General features: G+C 41.0%; 1 long non-coding RNA gene across 1 annotated transcript; it reads left to right on the plus strand.

The window, feature by feature from the left end:
- The first annotated feature begins 6,237 nt into the window (after positions 1-6,237).
- LOC125486291 lies at positions 6,238-8,731 on the plus strand. The gene is made up of 2 exons (XR_007264976.1): positions 6,238-6,644; positions 6,785-8,731. It is a non-coding gene; the product is annotated as an uncharacterized LOC125486291 (long non-coding RNA).
- Positions 8,732-22,967: the final 14,236 nt, after the last annotated feature.

Here is a 22,967-nt window from a genome sequence, read left to right on the forward strand (position 1 = left end):
TTTAAGTTTGGTAACAGAAGCAGTTCTGCTGTTTGTTAACTGACCAGACAGGTGTCACCTTCAAACTGCAGAATATTCACAAATCCGTGCACTTGGCTACCACCCATCAGGCATTGTGTTTGCAACCCTCCAGCCAGCGGACAAATTTGATACCATGCACTGCAGAGCACAGAATGGTAGCTAGGTGAGCATTTCATATTGCTAGTGCTTCCCTAGTTGCCATTCTTTCTCAACTTCAGTTCAAGTTTTCTGTAAAAGAGAAATCTTGTCAAGGTACTGTTTCATAGATAGTAGGTCAAGGCCCGAAACATCAGCTTTCCTGCTCCTCTGATGCTGCTTGGCCTGCTGTGTTCATCCAGCTCTACACCTTGTTATCTGTCAAGGTATGTCATTTTCACTGTAAGTAGAATTCCCTCTGTTTTCGGCCTCTGCCCAGTGACCTTCTGTGCATGCTGTGGTATGGCTGGCACAGAGCAGGTCCCAATCCATGTGTGCCACTAAATGAATAAATTCTGTTTCTTTTCTCTCCATCCTTATGTTCTCCTTAACTTCACTCCTTAGGTTTCAGGCTCACTCTACATGATGGTAGCCTCCCTCACTTTCACAGTGTTGACTGATTGCCAGCAATCTATCCTGCCAGCACAGAAAAAATGTAGGTTCCATGAGTCTGAAAGTTGTGCTTTTACAGTCAGCATGCCCCATGCTCAAACCTAATGCTCAATTCTAATATTTGGTTCATTGAAGCTCACTTTGTGGTGCTTCTCCTCCTCCTATTTGCTGTGTTCGATCTACAAGTTACAAAATAAGGACCATAACTTAAAAAAAAATGTGTAAAATGTCAATATAGTGTACACCCTGAAAAGCTAAACACCTGCTGCTCAATGTTTGAACTGAATAGTGGACGTGTGCTGAAGGAGAATTTCAGACAATAGTGCCCCCCAACACCAACCAGCAATTTTTAGAATATTCTCCTGCTGCCTTCCCAAACTCGATATCCAGTGTCCAGCTTCTCCTGTCTCTTCTGTGAACACGTTCTTATTTCTGTCATTCTGCTCTGGACTACTCCACCAGTGATCGGAAAGAGAGTGTGTACGTGTGGAGGAGGTTGACCAGGATGGAAGGGGGTATGAGGAGCGAAGTGGAGAATGAGAGGGCATCCTCTGTCTGGGTGTCCACCATGTTCCCAAATCCCAAACCCTCACCACACTGTCCATATTGTCAGATCTTGAACCCCTTTCACAGCTACTGCAGCTGAGAGAGCGAAACACATAATGTTGCTGTGTCTTGCAATATACCAATCTCAGGAATTGTTTCAGTCAGCTTAACTGCACATTAGTCCTACTTTAGGCCAAAGCACCTTCCATTTAGCCGATGACAGCCCGTAACAAAGATGTTCCAACTTTAGAATTGTCGCCTGTGTGTTCTTCCATCTTGAGAATCTTACTGCAATTCCCAGGATACCAACTGAGCTATGATACTGTCTCATACACAGAACTCCCATTCACCTCCCTCTCCTTGGAACCTCGGGCTGAGCCACTTGCTGGATTAAAGAAACATCATTTGCAGCAACTCCTGAGCATCTTGGTCTCGGCCCTGCCGACGACAGCTTATATTTGGATACTTATTTTAACATAGTAAAGCATCTTGAGACTTTTCACAGGAGCATTATAGAAAAAAATGTATTGCTGAAGCTGGTGAGATATTGGGGCAGCTGGCCAAACGCTTGGTCAAAGATGTAGGTTTTAAGGAATGTCACAATGGAGCAAAGTAATGTGGAGAGACGAATGGGTGCAGGGAGGGAATTCCAGAGCTTTGGATCAAGGCAGCTGAAGAAAGCAGTGGAGTGGTTATGATTGAGAATGCACAGGAAACTGGAGTTAGAGGAGGTTTTGGAGGTTTGTGGGACTGGAAGCAATTACAGAGCTGGAAGGGCAAAGCCATGGAGGGATTTGAAAACAAGGATAAGAACTTTATGTTTAAGCTGTTGCCTGACTGGGAACTATGTAGGTGGGTAAACATGGGGGAGATGTAGGGGACAGGACTTCATGCTAATTAAGACATCGACTTGAGTCATGCAAAATTCTGTGGAGAGTGAAATATAGAAGACCTGCTACGAGGTGCATTGCAATAGACAAGAAAAAGCTTCAGCAACCAATGAGCTGAAGTAGGATTGAAGTTGGGAAATGGTAACCAAGGTACAACTAGTCAGTTAATGATGGCATAGATAGGTCACTGGATGCTCAGCCCAAGGTCAAATGTAACACAAAACTGCAACCTCAAGTGATGTTATTTATCTGTGAGGATTGTGAGTTGGCTCAGCTTTAGTGGGAAAACAGACAGCAAAGAGCAACAAAGGAGTGTTGGTTTGAGTTGTACAGGATGTTGAATTTGTCAAAAGCTTTCTTTCCCATCTTACTCGTGCTGGCCCATTTAACCTTCCTTGCAACTGAACTGGAGCCATCAAACCCATTCTAAATCGGATGATAAGAGCAAAATATGACAGGCACTGATGATCTGAAACGAGCTCAGAATGTGCTGGAGAAACTCAGCTGGTCTGGCAGCATCTGTGAAGAGAGAAACACCGTAACAATTCGAGTTCAGCGTGACTCTTCTTTGAAACGTTAGCTCTGTTTTTCTCTCCACGTATGCTGCCAGAACTCTGAGTTTCTCCAGCACATTTGTTCTTGCTTCTAAGTCTGAAGACTTCTAGCCCCAATACCTTCCAAACAGTTTGGCCTGGATTTTTTGCTCCTATCGGATGTGCAGAGACAGGAGAATTCTGAGTGTATGAACAGGACCTTTAAACATGGCTGCCTGGACTTCAGGTTTTGTGATCTGGAGATTCTGAAAGATCCAAACCAGGCTATAGGCTGTGGAGGAGGGCTGGATGCAAGGATATACTCTAGCCCAGAATTTAAAAATGCAAAATAAAGAATGGAATATCCCCTCAGTCCTCACTCCTTATCCCCCTTAACACCTGCTATGTGTCATCCATAGCACCCACTCTTCCTGTAGCCTCTCATACCCCCACAAGCCAAGCTATGTTCCCCACCCAGCATGGCATCTCGTACCCTCTAAACCAAGGTGTGCTTCTGCATCCATGCCCATGGACTTTTATAGCTCTGGTATCATATTCAGGCCCACTTCTTATACTCCCTATGTTTAATCATTCTACAGAGAATGTGGGCCACCCAAAGAGCACCTGAGTTTTCACTAAAATGTCCCAAAATCCCAGTGAAGTGGAGGTAGTGGCGCTTTAAACAGTCACCTTCCACTGTGTATCACAGATGCTGACGCTGACCCAGCACTGCTCTGCACTTACCCGGATGGATGCATCCGAGGGTGGAATCGAACCCGGGTCCCTGGCACTGTGAGACAGCAATGCTAACCACTGAGCCACCGTGCCGCCCAATGCTCTCTACTTGCCTGGATGGATGCAATTCCAGCAAGATTCAAGAAACTCAATACCGTCAATGACAAAGTAGGCCAATTGATTAGAATCTCATGCAGTACCTTGACTATTCACTCCCTTCTTCACAATAGCAGCAGTGTGTACCATCCAGCATCTACATTGTAACTCTGCTGATATTTACCAAGGCTGCTCCGACAGAGCCTTCCAAACTTACAACCTCTAGTCCCTGGGAGAACAAGGACAGCATTAACTACACGGGAATGCCACTGTTGTAAGGTGCCCTCCAAGCTATACACCATCCCAACTTGGAAATATATCACTGTACCTTCACTATCGCTGGGTCAGAATCCTGGAACTCCCTCTCTGTGAGCACTGCACCCCAAGGTTTCTAATTGTGAAGGAGACTGCTTACTACATCACCTCCAGGGCAATTAAGGACGCAAATCAATGTTGGTATAGCCAGTCGTGCCCCTATCCCGTGAACAAATAAAACTAAAAATAAGATCAGGAGTTCTGTGGCTATGGCATACTCAAACTGAACTCTGGTGAGCAGGTTTTTCCTTTGCAAATCATGATTGACAGCATTGTCAATGACTCCTGTCAACACTTTGCTGATGATCAAATGCAAACTGATAGGGCAATAATTGGCTGAGTTGGATTTGTCCTTCTTTTTACGGGTATGCCATAATGTTGACAGTTTTCCACATTATCAGGCTCTTGCCAGTATTGAAGTTGTAGTAGAATAGCCTGGGTGAAGGTGTATCTAGTTCTTGAGAAAAACCTTCAGTACTATTACCAAAATATTGTCAGGGCCCATAGCCTTTTCAGTATAGCCAGTGCCTTCAGCCATTTCTTGATATCGTGGAGTAAAGGAAATTGGCTGAGGACAGGCATCTGTGATTTTAGCAAGCTTGGGAGGGGCTAATTTGGACCATACACTCGGCATTTCTGGCTGAAGATTGTTGCAAATATTTCAGCCATGTCCTTCACACCAATTAGCTGTGCTCACACACTGTTAAGAATGGGGATATTTGTGGCACCACCTCCTCCTGTAAATTGTTTAGTTGCCCAGTACTACTTATAGCCATTATAGCTTTGGTCCAAACATGAATGAAGGGACTGGGTTGCAGAAGCTACATGACAATGACTGCCCTTCACATCAAAGCAGTTTTTAACCCAGTATGGTATCACTGAGTTCTCACAAAACTCTCGACAGTGGGAATCATGGGGAAAACATTCTTCTGTTTGTAATTATACCCAGCACAAAATGACAATAACATTCACGTCACGCAAGTGCCAAGTAATGACCATCTCCACCAGAGGAGCTGCTACATGTTGGAGGCTGAGGGCTGACCTGATAGAAGAAGTATATACATTTGTGTGAGGATGGTTGGAGTCTTTTCCCAAGGTGGAAATGTCAAATACTAAGAGCACAGGTTTAAGCTGAGAGGGGAACATTTTAAAGGAGATGTGCGTGGAAAGTTTTTTTTGAGCACAGATTAGTAGGTGCCTGGAAGGTGCTGCCAGCAGAGGCAGTAAAAGCAACACAGTAGCAACATTTAAGAGCATTTAGCCAGACATGAAAAGGCAGGGAAAAGACAGATAGGGACCAGGTGCAGGCAGATAGGAATAGTTTAGAATGGCATCATGGTCAGCACAGACATGGTGGGCCAAAGGTCCAGTTCTTGTGCTGTACTGCTCTGTGCTCTAAGAGGGATTCTAACCGTGCTCCCTTGACATTCAATGGCAAAACCATCACTAATCCCCCCGCCACTGACCAGAGGAAGAACTGGATTAGCCATATAAATGCTACGACTTCAAGAACGGGTCAGAGGCTGGGAATTCTACAGCAAGAAAGTCACCTTGTCTCTCTCCCCAAAGGCTGTCTCCCATCTACAAGATCAAACTCAATCGTATGGTGCAGTACCTTTCATCTCCTGCAACACCCAAGAAGTTCATGACCAACCAGAGCAAAGCATGCCACTTGACTAGCACCCCATCTACCACCTTCAACATACACTCTCTCCATCGCTGGCAGTTGTGTTTTGATTTTATTCATTCTCAAAATGCAGGCATCACTGGCCAGGAGAGCATTTATTGCCCATCCCTAATTGCCCAGAAGGCAGTTAAGTGGGTCTGGAGTTACGTGCAGGCTGAACCAGGTAAGCACGGCAGGTTTCCTTCCCTAATAGACGTTAGTGTACCAGGTGGGTTTTTCCTGACAATTGATAATGATTTCATGGTCATCATTGAACCCTTAATTCCAGATATTTAGAAAATTCAAATTCCAGCATCTGCCATGGCAGGATTCGAACCTGGGTCTCTGAATTAATAGTCAAGAGATTATGCCACTAGACCATCACCTCCCTGTGTGTGCCATCTGCAAGATGCACTCTAGCAAGCCACCAATGCTTCTTCCAAACCCCTTACCTCTAGCACATAGAAGGACAAGAGTAGCAGATACATGGAAACCCACCCCCTAAAGGTTCCCTTCCGAGGGAAATATATCATTGTTCCTTCAGTGTTGCTGAGTCAAAATCCTAGAATTTCCTCCCCGTCAACACTCCAGGTGTTCCTACGCTCCAAGCACTGCTGCAGTTCACTATCACCTTCTCCCAGGTAATTAATAATGCTGGTTTGGACATGAATGCCTACATCACATGAACAAATCAATAAAAACCTGTACTACATTATTTCCCCTCACTACATGGCAATGTGTTTATTTTCACTCATTGCCATTTCAGATATGCTGTGGTAACATATAAGTCAACACAACCTTTTAAAAGAGCTGAACAGGTTCCTGAGCGAAGATGTCACTTACTATCAAATAAGCTGTTCATCTGTAATTTTGATGATTTGTAGGCAACTTCAGGATCAGTGACCTTGACATAAAACAGCTCATAATTTGGCCTCTGCCACATAGGTCATTTTTACTTTTTTGAGCTGGTGTTGAGAAATATGCACAGTTTAAAATGGGCCTTTGCGCATTGCATTTCACGATAAGAATGGCAGAGAACTTACTGCTGGGAAAGTGACCCGTGGTTCCAAACGCTTCTGAATTAAACTGCTCTTATGTTTAAAGGTAATACTTGCACACAACAGAAGGGCAACAAAGGGAAGATCCTAATTACAGCATCCGCAGCCTTTAATTGCACATAAATAGTGGCAATAGCAGGGAGGGAGGCTGCAGAAGCTGATGATTTGCAAGAAATTGGATGACCACTAGCTTCAGGTATGTACTATCTTAATCTTGTCATCTGCTGTTGCATGGGTATGTTCATATAAACTATGCGTAAGTGTTCTAAAGTTCATATTATTGAAAATGCCCAATTAAACAGATGACTAATAATGTCCCATCTGCTCTCTTTACAGAGCGTGGGGAATCTAATCCTGCGGCTTCAACACCAAGCATCATCACCCATGCTTGGACTAAGCAGCATCTTAGACATAACTTTGCAGCGAAGATGGGGTATATAGAGTGATGCATTAGGTAGTGGCATTGTAGGCTCAGGTGAGCTGTCAGTCATTAAGGAGTCAATACAAACAGGACTGGCGTCTGGGAAAAGGCTCCTTCTGAGTTGCCCCAAGTTACAGACCAAAGTGTCACAGTGATGTCCCAGATCATAACCTTGTTACAGTTACTTCAATATCACATTTGCTCTAATTGCACCCAATGTGTTCACATAAACTTCAGGTCCGAATGGGCAAGCTACATTTTTCTTTTTCTTTTTACTGCCCAAGTGCCCACTTTCCACTGGGTAGGCCAAAATCAAATCAAACAAAATCAGAAATTTCTGGTGCAACTCATCAAGTCTGGCAGTATCTGTGGCAGAAAGTAGAGGTAACATTTTGAGTCCGATGACCGTTCAGCAGAACGCAAAATCACCGCACTCCAAATGTTACCTCTGCTTTCTTCCCACAGATGCTGCCAGACCTCATGAGTTTTGCCAGCAGTTTCTATTTTTGTTTCAGGTTTCCAGTTCTACGTTTTATGTTAGAATCAAACCTAATGCAATCCAATAGCAAGTATCCAGTGTAACACCTTGCCCTTCCACAGGGACCATTCTCACTCTGATCCTTCCAGTGTTCACTGGAACTTCTCTCCCTCACAATTCAAACTGGAACTTTTCTTCCCCTTGAAACATTGTTCAAACTCATACTTAGTTTGTTAATTAAATTGGCTCTCCTCCCCTTCCCCAGTTGAAGCTACACCTCCTCTTCTGTTGTTTGAATTGATAGCCTTCCCCTTTTGAGACCTCGGTCCTGGATGGCACTTATTCTTCATCACCTCCACAACATTCAGTGTTCCCCTTTCATTGCTGAAACTCCTTGTTATCCTCACCACAGAACAATACTCCCAAGTTCATTTTCCTCTTTATTGACGTTCATTGATGATTCTTCCCTCAGCACAGTTCCTAAACCCTATTGAGAAGTGTGTCCGTCTTGTGATCCATGTAGTCTCCAATCCTCAAGAATTTCCATTGACAGTACAGCTCCAATGACGAGAGAGGTAAATGTTGGAGTGAAGAGAGCATCCACATATCTCTTTGTTAATGGGCGATGGCCTAGTAGTATTATTGCTGGACTGTTAATCCAGAGACCCAGATAATGTTCTGGGGACATGGGTTCGAATCCCGCCACGACAGATGGTGGAATTTGAATTCAATAAAATATCTGGAATTAAGAATCTAATGATGACCATGAATCCGTTGCCGATTGTTGGGGGGGAGAAACCCATCTGGTTCACGAACGTCCTTTAGGGAAGGAAACTGTTATCCTTACCTAGTCTGGCCTACATGTGACTTCAGACCCATAGCAATGTAGTTGACTCTTAACTGCCCTCTGGGCAATTAGGGATGGGCAATAAATGCTGCCTGGCCAGCGACGCCCTCATCCAAAGAATAAAGAGAGGGTAAAGGGTCATAGATGAGGGATTTCGTCCATGGTTAATTATTGAGATGCATCAATGATGCAGATGGAGAAGCACACGTGCAGGGTGATAATTACAGTGATCTGGGCCAGCAGCTGCAAAAATAGCTCCAGGCATTGCCTTGGAGAGCAGTGAACTCACATCAAGACTTTGGCTCTCTTGTGGACTCGTCAGATATTCCAGGATACAAGTACTGGCTCTTCTGAATCACAGGCAACTCATCAGATGGCTCAACAACTATCTACCACAGTTACACCGTCAGCAGCGGAACATGTTTAAAAGTGGTATAAAGAAGTATTATCAACCACAAGATGCAAACGTTATAGACAACATGTGTCAGATTAACTGCTCGTGCACTTTTCATTGAATAAAGTTATGTCTCATCTCTATCTCATGTACAGGAAATTTTTTTTTTCCCAAACATAGACCAAACTGAAGTTATATAGTTCTTCTTCAAAATGGAACAGGGAAATGAACCAGCAGTTTCCCATTTATCAATGTACCCAGCATAGTTGCAGCTGTCGGAACCTGCAAAGTTCTTCAAAATGATGTTGATTTCCTTTTGCAGCTATCTCCCTCAAACAATCCAAGACTGCTCATTCCTGCGCACTTTTGCCCTCCTAGTTTTCCCTGGCAGGGTTCTGTTTCCATATCCAAATGTGATGAGGTCTTTGTCCATCTACTGTGTTGTAAAGTATCTCCACACTGTTGTAGTTTTGCACAGCTTCACTGGAACCATTTGTAGGTTCCCCATCCTCAGAGGCAATCGTGATATCTGATTATTGCTCCATCTGTCTACTGCATCAGTATGAGCCTTGTGTGACAGCATTATCACCTCTGGGTGCACTGTCTAACTTGTGTTTCCCAGGGAGCAAGGCCTCTTGCCTCTGTCCACAATGGAGCGGTAACATTTACTCAGAACAAAGATACACTGCCTCGAAACGTGTTTTGATGTGCGTTCCTTTTCTGGTAATGGTCACAGATTTGCATATTGGAATAATATGCACTATAAAGTGTGAAGCATAGGGATAGAAGGTCAGTTAGCTCAGTTGGCTGGGCAGCTGGTTTGCGATGGAGTGTCACACCAACACTGAGTATTCAATTCCTGCACTGGATGAAGTTACAATTGAAGGACTGTCCTCCTCAACCTGTCACCTTGCCTGAGGCGTGGTGGCTGTCAGGTTAAACCACCACTGGTTGTCTCTAATAAGAGAGCAGCCCTGTGGTCTGGTAAGACTGTGGTGACTTTACCTTTATAGCATTCATAAATACAGTGGCACTGCTCACTTTGTGGTAGAGAGTGTTGCATAAATTTGCTGCTGGTCCTTGCTGAATTTTCTTCTAGCTGGATGTATGGTGGAATGGAACTTTGGTTCCTTTCTTAACGTAACCATGGGCATTTATTTCAGGTAATTCTTGTAAATACATTTTTGCATTGGAGCAGTAAAATCAACGAAAAGCCCATTGCTGTGTCAGACCCACTGTGTTCCTCTTTTTGCCCAGACGTTTCTTGTTCAGCTTCATTCAGCAGAATACATAACCTTTACAGTTCCCTCTCCATAAGACCTCAGTTGTGTTGTGTTGAAGTAACTACAAAAGATGGCACCTGAATTCTTTCTTTCATGTTTTCTTGAACCAATGTATTACTGAAGTCTAACAGACAAGGGTTCTGTAATATGTTGGTTCAAGAAAACAAAAATGAAAGAAATTCAGGTACCATCTTTTGAGCTTTCTAACTCAATCCCTGCTGTAATTGGATTGACACGTGATTATAAGTAGAATACAAACTCACTTCAGCAATGACAACAAAACATAAATTGTGCATGATACAGAGAATTAGTCTGTTATTACACTGATAATTATCTTGACAATTTTCTGAACAAATGCTCAAAGACTAAGCATTTTAAAATTAAGATTTATGACTGTGTTTGTCTTGAAGCCAAAAAGTAAATCAATAAACAAGTAAACACTCCTTATTAAATATAATATTGTACTATTTTCCATAATGCTGCCTGAACACCACAAGGTTTCTCACAAAATGCTTGATTTTGTTTGGTGTAGTATGGTTATCAAAGTGCTCAATTGTTCAAGAAAGACTGACGATATAATTTTACTGTGGCAATGAAACATATTATGTTTCTGTGTGGTATGAAACCACATAATAGAAAGTGATGTGTTCTCAAAGTATTACCTTCATGGATGGAAAGGTGAAACTGCTTCATGATTCAGAATCGAGCAGGAGCAAGCCATTTCTAAAACAACTAGTAATTGTCCTTGCACTAAATCCATAGCTTTTCCTGGGTGTATAGGAACAGGCATTTATTGTAGACAAGAGATTGATATAACCTATGCATGAAATTAGGCAACAGGCATTTTAGTAGCCTGTAATAAGGCAACATTGTTAATTATTAGGTGTAGGAAAGTAATTCTGGCAACTATAACTAGAATATAAGTTATTGCATCCAATGCAGCAACTTTAATGAGGCTACATTCTAAATCAGGATACTATACTGAAAATGATATCCTGTAAGGAAACTTAGTCTTTCTATTTTTCCCATTCTGACATCTATTTCCTCCTGTTTCCGAGTACTTTTATTTAAGCTGACGTGCTTATTTCAGAACCAATGCAGTAGAATATTTTCAATAAATGATGACTAGATATGCCATCATTTTCTGACTATTTGAATGAACTTTCTTCCACTCTGTAGAGCCAAGAACAATCTTGACAGAATTTCCAAACTTCTCAAATCAATAACATAGCAATTTCAGTTTAAACTGTGATAAAGTACAGCTTTGTTGCTGACAGTTAAAATTGGACATTTTGGGAACTATTTAACTTGATGTTGGCTGTGAGGTTGAGCTCTACAGAGCTGAGGGTATATTTTTGGAACCAGGGAAACGTTATTGGAAAATTACTGGGTTGAAGTGACTTTAAGTTAACATCTCTATAATCTTGATGGGAGGAGAGACAGAAATTAAGTCTATGTAAAAATATAAGTTGAATAATTGTAGCTTGAGCCCTGAAGTGGTTCCAGACAATTTGGGCTGAACAGTTGATATCTGTTTAGATCCTATGTGAAGAATAGGAGTGGTTAAACATTTCAAGTTACTTCTGTCAATGTATTTCTGTTCAATATTTGTGTTGCAATAAGTGTCAGCTGTGGCTCAGTTAATGACACTCTCACCTATGTGTCAGAAAGTTCCATGTTTAAGTCCTACTTCAGGACTTTGAATATCAAATAAAAGTTCCACTCTTCATTGCATTGTTGAGTGAGTGCTGCACTGCCAGAGATGTTAAGCTAAGGCCCTGGCTTCCATCTCTAGTGGCGTTTCAAGATTCCGTGGTGCTATTTCAGAGAAGAGTAGAGGAGTTCTCCCTGTATCCTGGCCAATATTCATTTCTCAATTAACATTATAAAAATTGATTATCTAGTAAGTATCATGTTGCAGTTTTCGGAGCTTCCTGTATGCAATTTGGCTGCAGCATTTCACAAGCACTTCAGTAGACTTCTTTTGAGACAACTAGTAGTCATGAATGACATAAATGAAAGTCTGGCTTTATTGTTCTGTTTAGTCTGTTATTATGGTAGTAGGATGCAACATTGGGTGTATACAATTGTTGAAAATTAATCTTTGCTGCTTTTCCTATCATGGGACACTATGCTATGCAGTAAAATCATTAATTTTTTCAGGATGATTGGATCAAGGGTTTTTTGGAGCAATTAAGAACGCACATAGTCTGCATGAATTCATTGGAGAGTTTTGTTGTGAACTGACTTATTCAGGAAAACTGCATTTCGGCTTTAAAGAGTAATATTAAGATGGACTCCTGCAGAGACAATCACAAAGAGTTGTGGGAAGGTGAGCAGAGGATGCAGACAGAGGAATTGCACTTTGAAAACTGCAGTGAAGAAGCTGTTGCTATATTCACATTTGAAAAAAAATATGAAAAACTGGCTGCAAAATGCTGACTCTTCTCTCATACACAATCCATCTTTTAGACAGCTACAAAAATGAGGTTCTTGGATGCACTTATTCAGCTGGTACGTATAATGTTTGTACAGTGTAAATATAACTTCTGATTTTGTGATCATTTTATTGCTTTCGAAACAGTATGGTTCCTCTTTGGAAATTTAAAAGTGCACTGTATAAAGCTTTCTAACATGTATTCCATTTAAGATACTGTAAAATGTCACTGAATTTTCTTTTGCTAAAATGCCATTGTTCATTGTCTCTAGAGCTTATTTTTTACCATGAAGCGTCAGTGAGCTTGCTGTCTCTAAGTTAAAAGTTCTAAATGCCACTTAAAAGGTTTGTCTTTAACCTGGAGTATTGGATGGAGGAAAAGACATGCACTGTACATTTTAGATGACAGCAGTGACAAAATTAGGGATAATTAGGGAAAAGAATCACACTAATTCTTCACTCATTTTTTCTTCAGAATACAAGAATCGCACAAGAAACATGGTACTGATATGCCATACAGTGTGTATTTTGGCAGCTCTATAATTGCTTGGAGTCAGCTAAGATCGCTGAAATTGCAATGCTGTCAACAGCTCTTGATCCATTTTTTGTCACCTCATTATGTAATGACAATACATGTTGTGTTATTATAAATACATATGTTTTTTTTAAAGACTAAAATGTACAGTTTTTATAAACAGTATTTAACCAAGGATGGAGTAGATGTGTCATCAAGGGCACCAGCAGTTCATGTTACTGTACAAATGTATCTGTAAATTCTTTATATCGATATAGCTAGTGCTTCAAATATGCACTGAAATGTTTGCCTGGGGAATGACAGAAAAGGTTATAACGTATTTAATGTATATAATGTTTATTTAAGATGTGTTTTTATTGTATTCTGTATCTACCTGTAGTAATTGTTGTGAGGTTGCAAGATTGGTTTTTAGCACATTTTTTTGCCTTCATGCAGTGTGCACCCAAAGATATATCTTTGTAAAACAATTTCGTATGGACTTTTTATTTGTAAGATGCAGTATTATACGATGAATTTTGGAGTACAGATGATAATAAGCTCAGGGTGTCATTTCTGTTGACTTGCCTGATTTGATCTGTTTATTGAGTGGTTTGTGTGAAAAATATGAACATTTTTAACCATTTTTTAAACAAATCGTCTTCACATTACGTGTTCTTGAAGTTGTACTCAGTGACTGCCTGATTGTGTTTAGTTCAGTCCACATAAAATACAGAACCAGCATTACCATAGATGAGCTTTTCTCCTTGTTTCACCCCTTTCTTCCCTCATCTTTTCCAGATTTACGTTTTTGCTTACACACACAATAAATAACCTGCATGCATAGTCTACTGCTCACAGCGTCCAAGATGAGAATCACACCTTATGCCAGTGCTTGGTACGTAATGTGCTTACCTAAGTCAGGATCATCAGCTGTAGAACATAAGGCTTGGGCAATTGCTGCTGTCATTGAGATTGTGCAGTGGTCTTCATCACTTAAACCATTGCAGCTGTTGTGACCTACTTAAGATGAAATATGATCGTTAGTCATGCATTCAGTGTCCATATATTTCATTAATTCCATCTGCAATTCCGGGAAAATAACCTAAATTCTCAAGAGTTGTACTGATCTCTAGAATGGCATGACTGTCCTCCGAGGATGAAGACTAAGCCTATATTCTCTAGAGTCTATAAGTGTGAGAGATGATTTCATTGAAGCACGCAGAATTCTTTCAGGGTTTGACCGGAGAGACGTGGAGGGAATTTCCCTGGCTGGGTTAGTTTGAATCAGGAGATATAGTCTCTGGATGTGGAGCAGGTCATTTAGGACCAAGGGGAGAAGGAATATCTTCACACAGAGTTTAGTGGATCTTTGGAGTTCTCTACCACAGAGTCTGAGAGGGCTCAGTCATTCAGTAAATTCAACACTTGTCATCAGTAGATTTGTTGGCAATGAAGATATCGAGAAATGAGGTAATGCAGGAGAGACGAAGTTGCAATAGAAGATTAGCTGTGGTCTAGTTGAATGGTGAAACAGGCTCAATGAGCCAAATATTCCTGAAATATCTGCAGGACTCAAACAATTCCTTTCAGGGCTTTTTGTAGCTTGCAGTCAAAAATTCTGCAATTGGCTTGGTCAGTTCTGCTCATGGGACTCTTAATTTTGCAAGATTGAGTGATTCTAAACTGAAAATCAGGAGACCTGAACCCTGTGCTGGTAGAAAGTCAGCTGCTGGAATATGTTGTAGGCTGTTTTTCTTCCATTTCACTGAGCTGTAAATTACAGCACCTCTATGCCACTCTGACCGATGGGAATGAATTCTGGCTGACTGAAGACAGTAACTGTTACCTGGTCTTGTCATTTGGTGCTGGGATAGAGCATTCTACAGGTGTTTTCCATGGCAGTTGATCATTGCTTTGTGAAAAGTTACATCTTGGCCATTCTCCAGCCAAGCATTGTGTATCTCTTGTTCATGATCTGATGTTTCTTAACAAAATCATATGTTGGGAGAAGTATACCTTACCTCCATTCTGGCAGAGCCACTTCTCTGATTTGCCTACTGGAGCAGGTTGTTTCAAAGTGGTACATCAGGTGATTTTAAAAAAAGAATCATTTGTCATCTGAATCTGTCAGAAATTTTTAAAAAGGTGAAAAATTAGTTTAAAAAATTGATTTAGCCCTAAATCAATAACTAATGTGTCAGCCTTAGATTAATGGTTGCCACCTTTCCTCCAAATCTAGAGGCTCTGGGTTTAAATCCAATCCAGAGATTTGAAAATGTAATTGATCAGTTTATTACTGGAGGCAGACTGCGCGGTGAAAAATGCTATCTTTTGGATGCGATGTCCCAGATGGATATAAAACATCGTACAGTACTATTTGAAAAAAAGGGATTTCTCTGTCCGCACTGGTATTTATTCCTCAACTGAGTAATAAACTTGGCAAAACAGCTGCTGTAATGTCCCAACATTTATCCTGAGATGGTGAGCAGAATTATATAAAAGCCAGTTCTTTCCAGACAAAATAATGAAATCCATTCTAAAGGTTCAGTTAGAGAAGTAATTATGAAGGAAAACTTAACTGATGTGATTTAAAAATAAATCACACCAGGCAACTCATTCGACATCTTTTGAAGATATTTCCAATAAAGTGGCTTTTGGAACTCCAGGTGGTATAATTTTACAAAAGCAAAACACTGCAGATGCTGGAAATCTGAAATACAAACAGAAATTCAACAGGTCTGGCAGCATCTGTGAAGAGAGAAACTGACTCAATATTTCATGTCCAATATGATTCTTCATAAGTGAAAATTTTGTTTGACTCAGAAGGTATTTGACAAAGTTCCATTTGAAAGACTTTTAATTTACCTGCAACAGGGAACATATGATGGCAACAAAACTATCAATTTCCATTTGTGTAACACCCTTCATACAGAAAAAAATTCTTAGAAATGATGGTGTTGAGTGATATCACCAGATCAATGTTTGGTCTTTGTTTCTTTATGTGCATACATGACCTGAATATCAAAATCACTGGTTACCTTGTCACATTTCCAAGAACGTTGGACATTGAGGACGCGCTAAAACATATATCAGAATTGCATTTGGGCCAACAATGAAGAAGTGGTCACTATTATAGATAAGTTGTAAAATGTGCATCACTTGGAGTTGCAATGTATTTTTCTCGGCTTTCTTTTCTGGTATTAATTAACTAAATTCTTCTTTCTTGCCCTTTTAAATTGGCACAAATTTGAATTCCTGAACTGTTTAATTTCAATGATTATCATGCTTTTTCAGGTTTTATTCCTCCAACTTGTGGGTTTCTTCAAAGGATTAGTTTGAACCAGTTACTTTTCCAAAAGGTGTTTACATTTGCTTGTGGCCAAGTAGTTAAGAGAATGGATTTAAAACCCATTGAATTCTCCTCAAGGTTCAAATCTTTAAAGGGTCTTGTGATACACTGGTAGTACTCCATCTCTGGCCAGAAGATCTGTGTTCAAGTCCTCTTCCATAGGAAGTGTGTCATAGCAGGTCAAAGAAAATTGTGGGTGATTGGTGAGTGTTAGGCCATTGCTCACCAGGAGTTACTACAAGATATAACATTTTGATTTTTCTTGAGTTTTCCACTTATTAAAATTTCAGCCATTCCTTTACTGAGGCCCTCCCTTCAATTTTTATGCGTGATTCCTTAAAGTTAAGATTTGTTTCATTGGTAATTTGTATGGTGATCTGTCTGAACATGGGTTTTTTTAATGATTAAAGCAGCACGGAATTATTCTCAAACTTCTATATAAGGTGCCAAACAAACTTCCAGTTTAAAAAAAAACCACTTGCACAGCTCCTTGAACACACTGAAACACCCCCAGGCCCTCTTGCAGTCAGTTTCTTTAATTTCAAAATTGAGAAAAATCATTTTAATTATAGATTTACTTATAGTATTAATTGGCTAATTTTTTAAAAAATCATTTCAGGAACTTATAAAAACTCAGTGTAAAGTTTCAGACATGCAGATTGTTACTTGTAGATCTTCCTTAAGTTGGGAAACAATCAAAATTCATATCATGATTCATGTCAGTAACTTATTAAATTAAACAATTGCAATTTTGTGGATGCAATGAAGTAACTTCCTCTACTCCTGTTTGCAATTAGATGCCGTAATTTTAAGGTTCACGTGTGATTGGGGGAACGTGTGCACAATTGCTTTGCTGATAATAGAGTGCTTCTGTAGACCAGATAATTCTCCCTCACTTTTCTTCAATTGAGAATGAGCCTCTGTCCTTTTTCGGTCTGTATCCCTCTATTCTCTCCCTATTCATGTAACCATCCAGATGCCTCTTAAATGTTGCCCAAGTGCCTGCTTCTGCCACCTCCTCTTGCAGTGCATTCCAGGCTCCTACCACCCTCTGCGTGAAAAACTTTCCTCACACATCTCCCTTAAACTTTTGCCCCCTCGTAATTGAAACTTCAAACCTGGGAAAAAGCCTTTGACTATCCACCCTCTCTATGCCTCTCATAATTTTGTAGACCTGTATCAGGTCTCCTCTCAGCGCCATCTTTCCAGAGAAAACAATCCTAGTCTTTTCAACCTTTCCTCATAGCCAGTGCCCTTGAGATCAGGCAACTTCCTGGTGAACCTTCTGTGCACTCTCTCCAAAGCTTCCACGTCCTTCTGGTAGTGTGGTGACCAAAACTGCACACAATACTCCAAATGCGGCGTATCAAGGGTTTTATATAGCTGCAGCACAGTTTGCCAACTCTTGTACTCCATGCCCCGGCCGATGAAGGCAAGCATCCTGTATGCCTTCATAATCACTTTGGCCAACTGTGTTGCCACTTTCAGGGAACTGTGGACCTGCATGCCCAGGTCCACCTATATATTAATGCTCCTAAGGGTTCTGCCATTAACAGTATAATTCACACTTACATTTTGGAGGATCAAATTTATCACCTCACATTTGTCTGATTAAACTCCATCTGCCATTTCTGTGCCCAAGTCATCAATCTATCTATATCCTGTTGTATCCTTTCACAATTATCCACACTATCAAGCAACTCCACCAATTTTCATGCCATCAGCAAACTTGCTTATCAGACCACCCACCTTTTCCTCCAGATCATATATAGATATTACAAACAACAGAGGACCTATAACTGATGCCTGTGGAACACCACTAGTTACCAGTCTCCATTCTGAAAAACACCCTTCCACTGCTAACCCCTTGGTCTTCTATGACCAAGCCAGTTTTGTATCCATTTGGGCAGCCCACCCTGAATCCCATGTGGTTTTAGTTTTTGTACCAATCTGCCATGTGGTACTCTATCAAATGCCTTACTAAAGTCCATATAAACTACATCCACAGCCCTTCCCTCATCAATTATCTTTGTCACGTCTTTAAAAAATTCGAGCAGGTTGGTGAGACATGACCTCCCCTGTACGAAACCATGCTGCTTGACCCTAACTAGTCCATTTTCTTCCAAATGTGCATATATCCTGACCCTCAGCATCTTCTCCAAGAGCTTCCTCACCATAGATGTCAGACTCACCAGCCTGTAATTTCCTGGATTATCCCTGCTTTTTCCATAAAAAAGGGAATAACATTGGCTAATCTCCAGTCCTCTGGAACTTCACCTGTGGTCAAGGAGGATGTGAAGATATCTGCTAATGCCCCATCTATTTCTTCCCTTGCTTGTCACTTTTATCTGGGATAGACCTCGGCTACTCACCCTATCCATGCTGGTCATGATTTTATAAGCTTCTGTGAGGCACAGTAGCTCAGTGGTTAGCATTACTGCCTCACAGCACCATGGATCAGGGTTCGATTCCACCCTCGGGCAATTATCTGTGTGGAGTTTGCATGTTCTGCTTGTGTCTGCGTGGGTTTCCTCCCACAGTCCAATGATGTGCAGGTTAGGGTGGATTAGCCACGGGAAATGCAGGGCTGCAAGGATAGTATAGGGGGATGCATCTGGGTGAGATGCTGCTCGGAGAGTTGGTGTGGACTTGATGGGCTGAATGGCCTGCATCCACACCCTAGGGATTCTATTATTTTCTGATGCTCCAGGGAAAATAGCCCCAGCCTATTCAGCCTCTCCCTATAGCTCCAACCCTTCAATCCCTGCAATATCCTTGTAAACCTTTCCTGAACCCTTTCAAGTTTAACAATATCTTGCGTAATCTTTGCTTACAACCCTTGTCAAGTTTGCAGTATACGACAGTTCTTTAACAAAACCTCTGTTAGCACAGGATAACTGCTACATTTCAGACTTCACACTTTTGCACAAGTGAATGATTGGACCAGCAGTTTCCATAAGCAGCTACTGATCACAGTTTAAACTGTGTCCCAACCTCATAGGGAGAGGAAAGACAGTGGGACAGTTGTTGGTGCCATGTCCTCAGTGTGTTCCCTCTCTATCTCCATTTTCACTTGTTGGGATTCAGCCAAGAAAAGCCAGCAGAGCATGAGTCTGAGTCAGAATGACTGTGACAATCGCAGTTACATCATCTGAATGTACATGACATTTTAAACTGTGTAAGAATTGCCCTGCCTGCTATCCACGCTAAAACCAGGTGCCAGCAAGGATCCTGGCCACAGGAAGTTTATGTATGTTTACCTTTTAATATTTAAAGGGTTTTTTTTCCCCTCAGGGTCCTATTTGGATACAGTAGTGCATTCCCTACTCTGGGCTGCCCCAACCTTCTCCTCCAATCACAGAGTCCTGGTCTCCATCCAGATTCTTTTTCCCCCTTTATTCATTCATGGGATGAGCGTGTCACTGGCTAGGCTGCATTTATTGCCTATCCCTAATTACCCAGAGGGCAGTTAAGAGTCAGCCACATTGCTGTGGGTCTGGAGTCACATGTAGGGCAGACCAGGTAAGGATGGCAGTTTCCTTCCCTAAAGGACATTAGTGAACCAGTTGGGTTTTTCCTGACGATCGGCAGTGGGTTCATGGTCATCATTAGATTCTTAATTCCAGATATTTTATCGAAGTTAATTTTCACCATCTGCCATGGTGGGATTCAAACTTGGGTCCCCAGAACATTATCTGAGTCTCTGGATTAACAGTCCAGCGATAATACTAGGAGGCCATCGCCTCCTCTCTTTCCATTGGATTTTTTTTTCCATTTCCAGGTCTCTTTCCATTGGATCGGTCCAAGCAGAGGCCCCTCACTCCTTACCTGCCAACAGTCGTGACTCCCAGCTTTAGGTGGGAGGCTGAAAGGGTCCCACAAACCAGGAAGGACCAAGGTGTAATATCTCCCAGACACCAATGGTCGAGGGGTCCAGCTACTGCACTTTTGATTCACACCCAAAGTATAATCACTTGTTTTCTCATCGGTCTTCACTGAAATTGTGTAACAAGATCCAAACATAATTTACTGCAGAACACATATGCTGTCCCCCACAAATTCTGCTATCACAGCAGATGGGAGAAATGTCTATACTCACAAGACTAATTTAATTTCAACAAGGCACATTCTTGATTTTACTGCAGGTGAAATGATACATAGAGCAAAGGTATAACACAGCGCCACTAACTATATGTTACGCACTAACTACCATCTGTAATTCTGTCATGTTCTCTTTGCAGATTATGTAGACAGCAGCAGAATGCTGTCTTTATATGTAGATATAATGGGTTTCTGTCTTAATTTTATTTCATTAGTGTCACGTGGGCTTTGCTGGTGCTGCCAGCATTATTCCCATCTCTTGAATTGAGCCTCTTGAAAAGTTCATTCAAACAGCAGCTAAGAAACAGCCATATTACTTTGGGTTTGGAGTCTCATGTCGGCCAGACCGGGTAAGGATGGTAGATTTCCTTCCCTAAAGTACTTAAGTGAACAAATTGAGTTTGTACAACAATTGACAACGTTCCCCATTACCAAGATAAGCTCTTAATTCCAGATTTTTTTCTTAAATTCACTCGTGCATTGTGAGCGTCGCTGTCTTGGCCAACATTTATTGCCCCATCCCTAGTTGCCCCTTGAGAAGGTGGTGTTGAGCTGCCTTCTTGAACTGCTGCAGTCCACCTGCTGTGGATTGATCCAAAATGTCCTTAGGGAGGGAATTTTATTGATTGAATGTAAATTCCTGCTGCTGTGGATAAATCTAAACTGGTGTCCCCAGATCATTAATTTGGGTCTCTGAATTACTAGTGATATTAGTACAATGCAACACCCGCCCCTAAAGTTGCACCCGGTTGTTTGTTGTTACCCCATTCAGCCTCCCTCCACTCTAGCTTTGTGGTAGTAATGGTGCTGGCTAACATTCCGTACATCAGGACCTCTGCTTTAATGTGGATTGTACCTGGGGCCAGCAAAGTGACATCTCACCTGTTCACCACCACCACTCCCCCTCCCGACTCAGTCCCCTGACCCACACCCTCATGCTGACACCTCCTCCCCCGAGCTCTCAGTGTGAGCGAGAGTTCAGGAGAGGGAGGCAGGGACCAGGAGAGATGATGACTGGGATGTAAGTAGAAAATGTAAGCATGTTTGTTTTATATTTTCAAATTTATTTTAAATGTCATCTTGTTTACTCATGTAGGAATTTAGAAATGTGAAATATTTCAACTTACAGCTGCAAGGTATGATGTTTTAATTTATTTTTTTCTGGCAAGAGAGTCCTACTGAACCAAGCTACAGCTTTTACATTGGTTCTAATGGGAAAATCTGATTCACTTAAAGTCTTTTCACTTAAAGATGCATTTCCTCGGAACGCAACTACAAAGTTAAATGAGGAATTGCTGTGCTGCTCCGAAACTCAACCCACTCCGGCTTGTAGCAAGAAGAATAGAAAATTCAACAATGCAAGATGGTCTCTGGGTTATAACAATGTGTTGTGGCTTTAAAGTATTTGGAGCTGCTATCACCATTGACATGATTGCATGTTCTATGGATACAGCTGCAGAGTTTACCCCCATCTCAACCAGATATACCATAATTTCATCAAGGAATATCAACGTGGAATGTTTGGACAGCCTGTTAAGTGGAGTAAAGGTACGTTAATGTTGTGGATACACTGAGAAACCTCTATATAAAAGCACTGACTAAACAAGAAAAGATGGCTAAATGATTTGCCTGTATTTGAACCCACTAAATTCTGGTTGATAGAAGAATTGACTTTTCTGGCAATAGAAATGATTCCTTGGATTGCAGAATACATTGCATGGGAAACCATTATTATCAAAAGGATTAGTGTCAATGGAAATAGTCAGAAGTCACATGACACCAGGTTATAGTCCAACAGGTTTATTTGAAATCACAAATTTTCAAAGTGCTCCTCTTTCGTCAGGTCAAGTATCCACATCAATGAAAATAAATATGGGAACATTTTGAGCTGAAAACTTCTATGTCTTCTTTCTCAAAACAAAACGCTTTACATTCTTATTGCATTAAAATAATTCCAAATTCTTAAACCATCCAGGACTTTTAAGTTAAAGGGTTAATCTTATACAGAGCAAAATTATTGAAACAGCTCACATTTAACAAAGTTTTTGATGCTAAATTTAGAAGTATTTTAAATGGTATCATTGTTCTTACAGCAAGTTGCCAAACATTTGTGGGGTTTGGAATTGTAAATATTATTTATGGCTTAGAATCCCACTTTGCACAGAACAGAATAACATCTTTTTATCAGACAAAAAAGCAACAAGGAAAGAGACACAAGAGGCCAGTGATAACATTTAATCCACCTGTTTTTAACCCTTAGCTGTCAGAGTGAAAGAGATTTGGATTATTGGTGTTTTGGATGAGAAACATCCAAAAATTACAAAACATTTCACCAGCCATAAGAGGAGTGGGTTAAATATCTGCTGAAAACAGTGATTCTTGGCTTAAACTCTTCATGCTTTGACAATCAACTGAAACCTCAAAAGGGCAATAAGTTGTTCTTGGACAAAACCATTCAATTTAGCTTGCCATATATATGTACCTTATGTCTATTATGTTCATCATTGTTAATAAAGAGCCCTGTTTGCTGAATGTTTTGTCTTCTGCATATTGTTAAACCAACAGAAAATGACTAAATTACCTAACCTGTTACAACAAGATAAACATCACCAGGCTTTATAGTCACACAACAATCAACAAACTCTTCCATATCACCATTTTCTTAAAATAAATCTGAAAACGGACTGATAGATAT

This window comes from Rhincodon typus, chromosome 27 (assembly GCF_021869965.1).
Source record: "Rhincodon typus isolate 14 chromosome 27, sRhiTyp1.1, whole genome shotgun sequence".
Lineage (NCBI taxonomy): Eukaryota > Metazoa > Chordata > Chondrichthyes > Orectolobiformes > Rhincodontidae > Rhincodon > Rhincodon typus.